The sequence below is a fragment of the Schistocerca cancellata genome, chromosome 3, assembly GCF_023864275.1.
Source record: "Schistocerca cancellata isolate TAMUIC-IGC-003103 chromosome 3, iqSchCanc2.1, whole genome shotgun sequence".
Taxonomy (NCBI): Eukaryota; Metazoa; Arthropoda; class Insecta; order Orthoptera; family Acrididae; genus Schistocerca; species Schistocerca cancellata.
This window is the reverse complement of record NC_064628.1, coordinates 332,360,447-332,375,558: the sequence shown is the minus strand read 5'-3', so window position 1 is coordinate 332,375,558 and position 15,112 is coordinate 332,360,447.

The window sequence follows — 15,112 nt, the reverse complement described above, 5'->3', positions numbered from 1 at the left end:
TGGACAACCGCCTCTTTATCCCCTTCCTTCGCTACATTTTCTTAAGATTTTGCTTATGAATCGAAGTCAGGCATCTGCTTTTCGTACTATTTGCTTAATACGGCCATTCCAATTAAATTTCGTATCGGCAGTTGCTACTAGATATATCACGGTAGATCTGTATGCAGCAATTTGTCATCAACGGTGTAGTTGTACAGTAGTGTATTTCTTTTCCTATGTATGCGCGTTACGTCACTTTTTTCACGATCAGGATCAACTGCCGGCTCCTGCACCATTCATCAGTCCTCTGCAGATCATTCAGAACATCGATACTGTCTTCTGGCGTTGCCACTTTCTTATGGACAACAACAGTATCTGCGAGGCGTGCTAATGAGCTTCCGACGCTTTCTACCATATCATTTACATATATTGTAAACAATAACTATCCTATCACAAGTCCTTGGGGTACTACAGAAATTACAATTACATCTGTCGATTTTATTCCGTTGAGGGCAATGTGTTGATATCTCAAGGAAGTCTTGAATTCAGTTACAAATATGATCCGAACTCGAGGACACCGAAATATTTCTAAGTCCGAAGCAACACACTTAAGCCCAAGCGACAGAGTTCCTTAAAAACACTGCCTGGGCTCATTCTTGTTTGCTTATCTCGAACAATTCATTAGCCAGCATAGTGTCTTCAGCCGGAATATGTTGGCGAAATTAGCTACGTTGTAACAGCTATTCTATTGAAATATGTAAATGAAGCGTCGTTTATTAATTTGAGACTTCGTTTTATAGTGTTCACTCTAAATTTACTGGCGAAAATTAATATTTTTCACGATTTTCTGAGTTGCAGCTGAAGCTGTTTAATCATTAGAGTGCCAAAGACATAAAAAAATAAATTTTAAATCTTTTCACAACATTGACCATTATCACCATAATAAGCAACGAATACAGGAAGATACTGGCGAATGTAAACAATCAATTATCTTAAGGAGATGATTTCACTTTAGAACACAATTTTTACTTTTTTAATACAATTAACTTTTATTGTCATAGTAAGGAACGAATACAAGAAAAGTTTAGCGAAAAGTAAAGAATCAGTTGTTTTAACGTTGTGGTTTCACTTCGTATACACTGCGACATGCAGTGTCCACCTACCCATCATTTCATAAGATACATTTGAAATCAGTTTCACATTTTACCTTGAGAAAATTCCTCATCGCGAAATTTCCTTGAACTCGTAATGTCTAAAACAAATTATGGTCCTAAATAAGAACAAAGCATGGACTTAAGATTCATAAAATTATATCGAAAGTACGTATTGCTCCAGTTGTTTCATTCGGAAACCACTCATAACAGCAGTCACAAAAACTGAACTCTAGGTTATAATATTTTTATACGTACTTTATATTCACTGTCAATGATCTCCTCATTATGGTTAGTGCAAAAACCCATGCATCAAAATTTTCTACAACCACACAGCACAATCCCCGGGCCGACTGTTGCTTTGAACGCTGTAAGTGACTGTTACAATGCACTACATTCGTAAAAGTACCTCAGTGTTCCACTAGATGACTCTGTCGCGAAGTGCACTGGTTCTTTAAAAAGAAAGAAAAAATAGTCACTTCATGCAGAAACCACTGGTACTCGTCTGGTTAACGTAATATTTTTATACATTTTGGTGCTGGAGTTTTACATTATTCAAATAACTAATTGCCTACATAAAGTTATCGAAATATAATTAAATAAGCGTGTGGCTTGATGGGATAATAGGAAGTTAATTAAATGCTGGTGGTAATGAATTAGGTACACGAGGAGAAATCTTCATATTGTCAACTTTTTTCGTGTTATTCAGCAAACTTTTCACAGCTATCTTCTTATTTGTTTTATCCTTGCCACGACCTACTGACCGCTCTGCCCAGGGTCCAGCCTTACTATCCATGTTCAGCAGCATTAGGGGGACTTGCCAGGCACAGACCACTCAGCCAAAGCCAGGTACTCAAGTTTCAAATAATTCTTAGTTGAACTGTCGCTCGTAATGTCACAGTAATATACTGTTCATGATTTTCATTGGAGCATGGGCTAGGGAGTCAGATAATTAGACAACAGGCCGTACGATGCGTGCAATGGATTGCAACGAATTTAAGAAATATTACGTTGGATGGTCTTTAGAATCCATTTTCAAAGAAATTCAGTAGTGATGGCACCAATCTCATCAGAGCTTACATATCTCTAGTTATTCGTAAAGGTGAGATGTTCTATCATACTCAAAAGTCGCCGAACGACCTTTATTGCGTCCACCAAATTTTCCTGCAGCCCTCATAACGCAATTGTCTTGCAGGTCCTTTAATCGCGTTTGGTACAGTCGCTTGACAATACAAAATGGATACTACAAGTAACTACTAGAAAACACTGTTCTTTATGGCAATTCTAGGTATAAATTAATTCAACGATTGTACAAATATTATCGAAAATCTGGGACAGTCGTCAACGCCGTTAGATTCAAGTTCATGACAATAAGTGACATTCTAAACTACTGCCACTCTCATTAGTATCTAAAACAAATAATGGTCGCAACTATAGCACATCAATTAGTCCGTAGTCCTTCCTCAAAGCTACATTTTCTTGCGAGTAAGAGATTTTCAAGAATATCTGGACTCACAGATCTGTGTGATTACCCGAAGCAGGCTTGCTCTCTGAAAACGAATGATTTCGTATAGTCCGCCCCTGGTAGCTGAGTGATCAGAGCGACGGAATGTCATAGCTAAAGGCCCGGGTTAGATTCCCGGCTGGGTCGGAGATTCCTCAGTTTCAGGGACTGGTTGTTGTGTTGTCCTTATCACAATCATTACCTCCCCATCGACATGCAAGTCGCCGCAGTGGCGTCAACTCGAAAGACTTGCACCAGGCGAACGGTCTACCCAACGGGAGGCCCTAGCCACACGGCATTTACATATTTTATTTTGTATAAACTGAATAATGGACTAAGTGGCCACAAAAACCTTGATTAACAGCTCCAAGAGTTCTATCAAAATTTCATCATTAACAGAATATCAGTTGTAATTTCACTATCTTCATGATGGCACGTTGGTTAAAGTATAGTTTGAAAACTACCCATTGCGCTAGTTATCTAACACAAAATTACATTAAGAATGGAAGTTATTAGTGAGCAGGTAGTTGCGCATTTGTATGATCTTTGGAAGAAATGACGAACTGTTTTGTTCCTGATATGGATTGAGACCCATTACTAAGTAATAAAAATATTCGTGCCTGACTGATAATCGACCAAGGCACTGATCTACATCGCTGACTAGCTTTAAAGAGAAGCGATTCAATACGATTTTAGTTGGTTTGATGCAGCTCTCCATGCTAATCTATCCTGTGCAAGCTTCTTCATCTCCCAGTATCAGTTAGCAAATTTTAAATTATATGGCAAAAATTTTGTATTTCATCGACACAGCTATCCAAAAACTGTAGTCCCTGTTAACTAACAACGAAATATGATAAATATGGCTTCATTCCCAAATAACAAACATGAAATGACGTAACGTATGCGTGGATGTCTATTAGACCCCAGCGCTTAGTTCGATTGTCATCTAAGCGGTCAGGCTCCAGAAGTCGAATTTTCTCACTGGTAGCGAGATTTTTGGAGTGACGAGAAAATAATAACTTCTGCCCTTTCGAGATTCGAACCCAGCACCTATAGCCGTTGTTTTCTAGAAACTGTTATACATTCACTGTACGTTTCTTCCGACAGAAGCGAGATGTGTGCATGTTGAAAGTAGAAGTGACGTGAAGAATAGCATAGGTGTGACTGGAAATCGAATCCTCCACATATCGTTGTTGACTACACAATAAGACACATTAACTATTGAATTCATTTTCGTCAGTGACTATCACTAAACTTGAAATTATATGACGAAAAAATATCTTTCTCTGGGAGTCGAAACCGTAACATATCTTTACGGACACGGGATGAAAGGATGTTAAAAATCCAAATATATTTTCACCAACAGTTTAGTGAGCTCATGCTAAAGCCCGAAGGGTATTATGAAAATCTTTTTCGCCGAGCATGGATTCAAACCCTGACATGCGACTTACGTGTAGAATTTGAGGAGTTTGAACCATGAGCAAACAACAAACTGATGACACTATGTCATCACGAAGGGATCAAAATTGGCTCAAATGGCTCTGAGCGCTATGGGACTTAACATCTGAGGTCAGCAGTTCCCTAGAACTTAGAAATGCTTAAACCTAACTAACCTAAGGACATCACACACATCCATGCCCGAGGCAGGATTCGAGCCTGCGACCGTAGCAGTCGCGCGGTTCTGGACTGAAGCGCCTAAAACTGACGAAGGGATCAAATCCAGTGAAAGCAGAACCATTGTGTTCAACAACCATACTTGGCGTTTGCTTCTTTAACCGAAGTAAGAATACTAGTGTAAGAAAGGTTACTGCTGACAGAGTTTATTCATGCCGCCTCTTTAGTCTCTGTCACGGTCCAACGTAACGTAATCGATAGCGAAGGGACATCACGTTTAATGTGAATCTGGAACTACGGTGGAAACGTATGTTATCCATCTGGCGTAATCATGGGTTAATAGGATCCACAAATGTCTATTAAAACATTAACCTGAAGAGGGTACTGAATCCCGACCCTACGGATACTAACCAAACATCAAACCCTCGAATCATTGTACTCCGCGTATGTCTTGCTGATGACTTTGTCTCAGCGCTGCTGCGCCACACCAAGTGAAAATTCAGGCTTCTTGACTGCCTGGCGTAGACTACAGAAGATTCAATACATTCAGTTCTTGCTCGATCGAATCGCCTTTAACCAGCTGCACCAGCTATCCAGTGAGTACATTTACCTTGTTTTTGTAATCACTGAAATAAAATCAAGTAATGGCCATCTACACAAAGTCACAACACATTTGGATGTGGCAGTTTCCGCAGGATTGAGACCGCAGGAACTGTTGCTTGCGCTTAAGCTACTCTCCATGGTAGACGTCACGCAGTGCAAAAGGAAAGGTGAATTTTTGTAGCCGATGCTTCCGTAATTTAGTAAACTATAGTTCGTCGGTCTGCTAGCAGTATGGTTCAAATGGGTCTGAGCGCTATGGGACTTAACTTCTGAGGTCATCAGTCCCCTAGAACTTAGAACTACTTAAACCTAACTAACCTAAGGACATCACACACATCCATGCTCGAGGCAGGGTTCGAAGCTGCGACCGTAGCGATCGCTCGGTTCCAGACTGTAGCGCCTAGAGCCGCTCGGCCACGCCGGCCGGCGCTATCAGCATCGATCTGTTGGAAACTCAAAGATAACCTACTTCATTTTATAACCCGTCAGTAACAGCATTACCTTAGGAAAACGTTTACGAGAAGAGCTCGTCGTTGACTGTCTTGATCGGAATAATTTTGTCGTACGCCGGCCTATCGCCGCTTCGCCCTACCCCACACCAGTCCAAGTGATGGTGGAGGATCGGGCCTTAAGAGTATGATCTACAGCGAACGTTTGTACACTCATATTGGAGATCATGAGATTATTAAATATTATAGTTTCGTCTTCAGCGTCAAATATTTTCTATAAACAGTGTGTACATCTTGAAGTAACAAAAAAGGTGTAACCAGTATCCTCGATGCATATGTCGTGCGGAATACTGAGAATGTAATCTATTACTTCGGGTAAAATATACCTAGCGAAAGGAGATTGATGCACAGGTTTCTGGCGATTTTGGATTAATAGAAGGGGGAGTCATGAGAAATGAACACCTATGTCTTGTACGGAATGTATGTTATTAATGAAATGAAGTCAAATAACAGGTTTCTCGTGTCATGTAGGATGAGTTTAGCATGAATTATTTGCCACATTCAGCATGCCGAAATGCGGCACCTCTGTCGCATAAGAGTAAAAATGTTAGTTGACTTTGCGATTAGAACTTAGAAGAACGGCAACTTCTGTAGTTGTGGACAATAGCGTTTGTACTGACGTAGCGATCTACTAGAACTGTTACTGTTCTCTGACAGTGCTGACGATGGCTAAGAGAGCTAATTCACTATAAAGACGCAGTTAATTGCAGTTTCTGCTGGGAATGACCTTTCTGGACTGAAAGCATACATTCGATCGTTAGCTGACACGCCAAAGCTGAAAATCGTTGAGAATAATTAACTGATATACGTAGGCCATATCAAGGTAATTTAGAAGGCTAATTTTGTGTCACTGCAAGAAGTATCTCGACTATCACAGGAATTCCAGGTTCATTCTAAGAGGCTGCCAGTTCTCAGTCATCGTCGCAGTAGGAAGGAATACGTTTCCACAGCCAATGGGTTCCTGGAGCACGCTTGCAATCGCGGAGTAAAGCTTTCGCTTCAAAGACGCAGAGGAAGCATCTTGGAAATTAACATACACCTGAAATACGAAATGTATCAACAAATGTGTGTAACTCAACTGAAACAACATGTATTAACAGCACGGGAAATGAAATGGATGACATTGCTCTTTATAGCTGTCATTATTTTATTTCTGTTTTAGTCTGTAGGTTATCAGACTATTCGTGTGAATTACAAATATTAGGGTATAATTGTTAGATTTCACTGCTAAATCAGATTTAGGTAGGAAAATAACTAGTGTTCTCTCTAATAAAGGACTCAATGACAGCAACTTCTTAAATAAAAATAAATTTAAAAAGTAGATTGGAGTGGTGTTAGCAGTCAGCAAACCACACCAACATCTGGAGGTAGGAATACCCCATACGTTGACAGAAAGTGTACATTCGTACACAGGTGCAGTAGAAAACCCTAGCATCAACTATAGGACCGACGACAAATGTAGCATCTCGTCATTAATGGTAGTACACAAATAAATGCATCCATCTTGCGTACCCTAAGCTCCTAGCTCGTTTAATTCACTGTAGCTTTCGCAGTTCGCCTCATTGATAAGTGAAATTACGATTTAATTATGAATGATAAACAAATCGGGAAGTATCTCTTCTCCACCGACTTCTTCCGATAGGCTTATGGGATAAATTTTACAAAGTAGCCCCGTATTCTCAAAACAGTCAAATATGGTTACTCGCACAACCAGCTGAATCACCGTTGCTAGAGGACCTATGATTTGTTTTCAGTATTAAACGTCATACGTGGATATATTAGCCAATAACTCTCGGATTTTGAGCTAAAAGCCAGGGAAATGCAGTATTTCAACCTTTTCATACTTCGTTACAAATGCACGAGAATCACAGTGACATGAAACCTACCATTCTCAGTTAATCCAATGGAGCCAATAGATGAAACAACAGAAAACCATTCTAGACTAACAAGGACTGATCTTTCGTAGCTTTCTGGTGGTTTCAGAGCATCTACTCGATGTATAATGGGGTAACACACTCCGACGTGATTTACTTTATCGGTACAGTGATAAATCACCATAACCGGAGGTAGATTTATAGCTACAGTATCGGCTCCTTGTTATCTGCTTTTATGACTGGGTATTCTCTTTTTACTCTGGGAATAAGTGAACAGCAAAGGTAAAAAAAAAATGTCGAATGAGGTAAACATCAAATGCTTCCATCTTCTGAACTCTACGTTCAAGAAATAGCGAAAATAAGCGACTTAAGACTTTCTAAGAACGAACAAAAAGCAACAGTAATAGTAAATTGTAATAATAATTAATTACGTTTGACATATTCCAAAATTCAGCTGATGATTCTCAGAAGTTGCCTGTTCATTCTACACAAAAAATGCAGAAAATACTACCTCTTAGCGAGTGGCTGAATACTTTGGTGACAACTGTTTTCACTTTTCATTTCAGTATTCTGTGTAGGGTTTCATGGATCAGTGAGTGTAAAGATGTTGGGTTGGATTGTTATTGCACTGGAAAGTATTATTATATTAATACTTTTTGCTTACGTTATTCTATTATTTTATCTATTAGTGTAAATAATGAATTGGTAGGCATGTGTACTTGGTCATTCAACAGGATTTTCCCCTCTGCTTTGGTTTTATGTATGTGTTAATTTTCTTGTATGGTCAGGAGGTGTTTTTATTGTTGATTCTAATTATTTTCATGGCATCTTCTCTCGTGGTTGGTTTGTGGTTATTTTCTCTTAGATGTTCTGCAAATGTGGAGTGGTTTGTCCCATATTTCCAGGCTCTCATGTGTTCTTTGTATCTGACATCAAATGTTCTCTCTGTTTGCCCTATGTATGTGCTTTCACAAGTGATACACTGTAGCTGATGTATACCTGCTTTCTGGTATATGTCTCTGTTTTTTGTCAGTTTTCGGGTGTATTTCTGTATGGAATTGTCTGTTGTGTATGATATGTTTATTCCCTGTCTTTTGAAAATGATTATAATTTTATGGGGAAGTTTGTTTTTGTATGTCATTGTCTACCATCTTGAGTCTTCTTTCATCTTTTTCTGATTATCTTGTGTAGTTGTTATGGGACTGTGTGTTTGTGTTTGGTTCGGTTGTGTTGTTTTCTGTGGTTTGGAGCTTTCTGCTATTATTTAACTTTTAATTTTGTTGTTTAGCTTTGTGACTGAGTTATTATTGTAACCATTATTTTGTGCCATCTGCATTATTATGTCCAGTTCCTTCTGGTAGCTTTCTTTGGTGAGTGGTACTGTGTTGAGTCTATGGAGCATGTGTCGAAGTGCTGCTTGCATTTGTGCATGTGGGTGGTTTGAGGATTGAGGAATGATAATGTCTGTTGCTGTGGGTTTACGAACAATTTCAAGCATATGCTTATTGTTTTGTTTTTTGATTTTTGTAACCAGAAAGTTAATTTGGTTGTTATGTTCTCTTTCAATTGTGAATTTTATATTTTTATATACTTTGTTAACGTCAGTACGTAGTTTTCCAAATTTTTGTTTGTGGTTCATCTATTAAGCGAAGGATGTCATCCATATATCTGAAACAATATAATATGTTGTATTCTTTTGCTTATATTTTTGTCAAAATGATCTGTTCAATGTGGTTTACAAAAATATTTGCTAACTCTCCTGAAACTGGGGACCCCACTGGCAATCCATCTTCTTGTAAATAAAATTCATTATTAAACTGGAAGTAATTTTGTTCTGTTATGAGCTTAATTAGTGTGTATATTTCCTTAATCTGTTCATCAGGGAGTTGACTATAGGTGTTCAGGTTCTTATCTATAATTTCTATTGTTTCTGTTACTGGTATGTTAGAATACATGTTTTCTATATCAAATGAACCATGGACCTTGCCGTTGGTGGGGAGGCTTGCATGCCTCAGCGATACAGATGGCCGTACCGTAGGTGCAACCACAACGGAGGGGTATCTGTTGAGAGGCCAGACAAACATGTGGTTCCTGAAGAGGGGCAGCAGCCTTTTCAGTAGTTGCAGGGGCAACAGTCTGGATGATTGACTGATATGGCCTTGTAACATTAACCAAAACGGCCTTGCTGTGCTGCTACTGTGAACGACTGAAAGCAACGGGAAACTACAGCCGTAATTTTTCCCGAGGACATGCAGCTCTACTGTATGATTAAATGATGATGGCGTCCTCTTGGGTAAAATATTCCAGAGGTAAAATAGTCCCCCATTCGGATCTCCGGGCGGGGACTACTCAGGAGGACGTCGTTATCAGGAGAAAGAAAACTGGCGTTCTACGGATCGGAGCGTGGAATGTCAGATCCCTTAATCGGTCAGGTTGGTTAGACTATTTAAAAATGGAAATGGATAGGTTAAAGTTAGCTATAGTGGGAATTAGTGAAGTTCGGTGGCAGGAGGAACAAGACTTTTGGTCAGGTGATTACAAGGTTATAAATACAAAATCAAATAGGGGTAATGCAGGAGTAGGTTTAATAATGAATAAAAAAAATAGGAGTGCGGGTTAGCTACTACAAACAGCATAGTGAACGCATTATTGTGGCCAAGATAGACACAAAGCCCATGCCTACTACAGTAGTACAAGTTTATATGCCAACTACCTCTGCAGATGATGAAGAAATAGATGAAATGTATGACGAGATAAAAGAAATTATTCAGGTAGTGAAGGTAGACGAAAATTTATTAGTCATGGGTGACTGGAATTCGTCAGTAGGAAAAGGGAGAGAAGGAAAAATAGTAGGTGAATATGGATTGGGGGGAAGGAATGAAAGAGGAAGCCGCCTTGTAGAATTTTGCACAGAGCATAACTTAATCATAGCCAACACTTGGTTCAAGAATCATAAAAGAAGGTTGTATACCTGGAAGAATCCTGGAGATACTACAAGGTATCAGATAGATTATATAATGGTAAGACAGAGATTTAGGAACCAGGTTTTAAATTGTAAGACATTTCTTGAAGCAGATGTGGATTCTGACCACAATCTATTGGTTATGAACTGCAGATTCAAACAAAAGAAACTGCAAAAAGGTGGGAATTTAAGGAGATGGGACCTGGATAAACTGAAAGAACCAAAGGTTGTAGAGAGTTTCAGGGAGAGCATAAGGGAACAATTGACAGGAATGGGGGAAAGAAATACAGTAGAAGAAGAATGGGTAACTCTGAGGGATGAAGTAGTGAAGGCAGCAGAGGATCAGGTAGGTAAAAAGACGAGGGCTAATAGAAATCCTTGGGTAACAGAAGAAATATTGAATTTAATTGATGAAAGGAGGAAATATAAAAATGCAGTAAATGAAGCAGGCAAAAAGGAATACAAACGTCTCAAAAATGATATCGACAGGAAGTGCAAAATGGCTAAGCAGGGATGGCTAGAGGACAAATGTAAGGATGTAGAGGCTTGTCTCACTAGGGGTAAGATAGATACAGCCTACAGGAAAATTAAAGAGACCTTTGGAGAGAAGAGAACCACATGTATGAATATCAAGAGCTCAGATGGCAACCCAGTTCTAAGCAAAGAAGGGAAGGCAGAAAGGTGGAAGGAGTATATAGAGGGTTTATACAAGGGCGATGTACTAGTGGACAATATTATGGAAACGGAAGAGGATGTAGATGAAGACGAAATGGGAGATAAGATTCTGCGTGAAGAGTTTGACAGAGCACTGAAAGACCTGAGTCGAAACAAGGCCCCGGGAGTAGACAACATTCCATTTGAACTACTGATGGCCTCGGGAGAGCCAGTCCTGACAAATCTCTACCATCTGGTGAGCACGATGTATGAGACAGGCGAAATACCCTCAGACTTCAAGAAGAATATAATAATTCCAATCTCAAAGAAAGCAGGTGTTGACAGATGTGAAAATTACCGAACCATCAGTTTAATAAGTCACAGCTGCAAAATACTAACGCGAATTCTTTACAGACGAATGGAAAAACTGGTAGAAGCCGACTTCGGGGAAGATCAGTTTGGATTCCGTAGAAATGTTGGAACACGTGAGGCAATACTGACCTTACGACTTATCTTAGAAGAAAGATTAAGAAGAGTCAAACCTACGTTTCTAGCATTTGTAGACTTAGACAAAGCATTTGACATTGTTAACTGGAATACTCTCTTTCAAATTCTGAAGGTGGCAGGGGTAAAATACAGGGAGCGAAAGGCTATTTACAGTTAGTACAGAAACCAGATGGCAGTTATAAGAGTCGAGGGGCATGAAAGGGAAGCAGTGGTTGGGAAAGGAGTAAGACAGGGTTGTAGCCTCTCCCCGATGTTATTCAATCTGTGTATTGAGCAAGCAGTAAAGGAAACTAAAGAAAAATTCGGAGTAGGTATTAAAATTCATGGAGAAGAAGTAAAAACTTTGAGGTTCGCCGATGACATTGTAATTCTGTCAGAGACAGCAAAGGACTTGGAAGAGCAGTTGAACGGAATGGACAGTGTCTTGAAAGGAGGATATAAGATGAACATCAACAAAAGCATAACGAGGATAGTGGAATGTAGTCAAATTAAGTCGGGTGATGCTGAGGGAATTAGATTAGGAAATGAGGCACTTAAAGTAGTAAAGGGGTTTTGCTATTTAGGGAGTAAAATAACTGATGATGGTCGAAGTAGAGAGGATATAAAATGTAGACTGGCAATGGCAAGGAAAGCGTTTCTCAAGAAGAGGAATTTGTTAACATCGAGTATAGAATTAAGTGTCAGGAAGTCGTTTCTGAAAGTATTTGTATGGAGTGTAGCCATGTATGGAAGTGAAACATGGACGATAACTAGTTTGGACAAGAAGAGAATAGAAGCTTTCGAAATGTGGTGCTACAGAAGAATGCTGAAGATAAGGTGGGTAGATCACGTAACTAATGAGGAGGTATTGAATAGGATTGGGGAGAAGAGAAGTTTGTGGCACAACTTGACTAGAAGAAGGGATCGGTTGGTAGGACATGTTTTGAGGCATCAAGGGATCACAAATTTAGCATTGGAGGGCAGTGTGGAGGGTAAAAATCGTAGAGGGAGACCAAGAGATGAATACACTAAGCAGATTCAGAAGGATGTAGGTTGCAGTAGATACTGGGAGATGAAGAAGCTTGCACAGGATAGAGTAGCGTGGAGAGCTGCATCAAACCAGTCTCAGGACTGAAGACCACAACAACAACATATCAAATGAGAGGAGTGTTCCTGTGTCTGAGATTTTTATATCTTTTATTTGTTGTATTAGCTGTGTAGTGTTTTTAATGGTTCTGTCTTCTTGTACTTTGAAATTTTCAGACAGTACTTTTAACATATATCCCGCAAGCTTGTAAGTGGGGGATTTTCTGAAATACAGTATTGGCCTCACAGGAAGGTTCGGTTTGTTGATTTTTGGTCGGCTTCAGAGGACCGGTACAGTGGGACTGATCTGTGTCAACTTTCTTTTTTCTGTGTTATCCAGTATGCTGTCATAGCGTTCAGAGTGTTTTTTACTTTTGTCTGGTATCTGTTTGTTGCGTCTGATTTTAATTTCGTAATGTTATTTTGTGAGATGAATTCATGTGTTTTTTCATTGTATTGTTCTTTGTCTATCAATATTGCAGTGTTCCACTTGTCTGCTTTTGAAATGATAACATTTTCATTTTGAAGCTTTCTATTAAGTTTTCTGTGTTGCAGATTCTGTGTTTTTGTTGTTTTCGTGTTGTGCTTTTATACTGGTTAATATATTCTGGAATTTTTTTTACTAGTTCTGTAGTTAATCCTTTGTTGACACTGTTATTTTCATTCCTATCTTCCCTAGTCAAAACACTTTCTGCTTCTCTAATTAGTTTTTCTAAGTAACATCCATCTATTTCTGGATTTACATTGTATTTTATTCCTTTCTCGAACAGCTGTCTTTCTTTATTGCCTAACTGTGTGTCTGTAAGGTTCATTAATCTTCGGTAGAATTTGAGTGTGTTTCTCTTGGCTGTGTGAAGGTATTATGTTGTGAGTGGAGTTTTTGAGTTGGTTTATTTTTCTTCTATAAACTGTTTCCAATCTTTGTATAGCAGTTTTTGTGTGCTTTTCGACCTTATTGACCAGATGGGAGAAAACTGTCATATTATTTATGGTGTCTGCGAGTTGTAAATTTGTCTTATACAACTCGTAATTTAACTGCTGTTTTTTAGAGTATAGGGATTTGATCTTGTAGTTTAACCATGTTTTCTGAGCAGCTTGCATTGTTTTTTGGGCACTGGGTGAACTGTTTTTTATCTTTACATTGATGTATTTAGGTACAAGATGGTTACATTTGCATATGTTATGGAATTTTATGTGTTGTATGGTTTTGTGGATGTTCAGATGAAGTCTAGATACTGACATCAACAAGATACATAAAAAAAGGAAATTCACAATTGAAAGAGTGCAGAACAACCAAATTAACTTTCTAGATATAAAAATCAAAAAACAAAACAATAAGCATGTGTTTGAAATTTTATGTAAACCCACAGCAACGGATATTATCATTCCACAATCCTCGAACCACCCACACTCACAAAAGCAAGCAGCAATTCGACAAATGCTCCATAGACTCAACACAGTACCAATCATCAAAGAAAGTTACCAAAAAGAACTGGACATAATAATGCAGATTGCACAAAATAATGGTTACAATAATAACTCAGTCACAAAGCTAAACAACAAAATTAAATGTAAAATAAAAGCAGAAAGCTCAAAACCATAGAAAACAACACAACAGAACCAAACACAAACACACAGTCCCATATCAACTACACAAGATAATCAGATAAAGATGAAAAAAGACACAAGATGGTACAAAATTACATACAAAAACAAACTCACCCGTAAAATTATAAACATTTTCAAAAGACAGGGAATAAACATATCATACACAACAGACAATTCTATACAAAAATACACCTGAAAACTGACAAAAAACAGAGATGGATACCAGAAAGCAGGTATATATCAGCTACAGTGTATCACTTGTGAAAGCACACACATAGGACAAACAGGGAGAACATTTGATGTCAGATACAAAGAACACACGAGAGCCTGGAAATAAGGGACAAACCACTCCACATTTGTAGAACACCTAAGAGAAAATGGCCACAAACCAACCACAAGAGAAGATTGAATGAAAATAATTAGAATCAACAGTAAAAACACCCCCTGACCATACAAGAAAATTTACACATACATAAAAACAAAGCAGAGGGGAAAATCCTGTTGAATGACCAAGTACACATGCCTACCAATTCATTATTTACACTAATAAATAAAATAATAGAATAACGTAAGCAAAAAGTATTAATATAATAATACTTTCCAGTGCAATAACAAATCAACCCAACATCTTTACACTCACTCATCCATGAAACCCTACACAAAATACTGAAACGAAAAGTGAAAACAGCTGTCACCAAAGTTTTCAGCCACTCGCTAACAGCTAGCGCAATAACAATTCAACCCAACATATTTACACTCACTCGTCCATGAAACCCTACACAGAATACTGAAACGAAAAGTGAAATCAGCTGTCACCAAAGTTTTCAGCCACTCGCTAACAGCTAGTATACCCGCCACCCCCCTCCCCTCCACTCTCCCACCCCTCCCCCCAGCAAAATAGGCTCTATCCCCCTTCCTCTCTCACTCATACACACACTGACACAATCATAAATACAAGATACTAACGAACATATACTTCGTTAGGTTGGCTACAAACAGGGAAACATATTAAAGAAGATGAAACACGTAATGGAGTCGCAATATTTACGCTGTGAATGGTAGTGCACGACGAAATAGTTGTA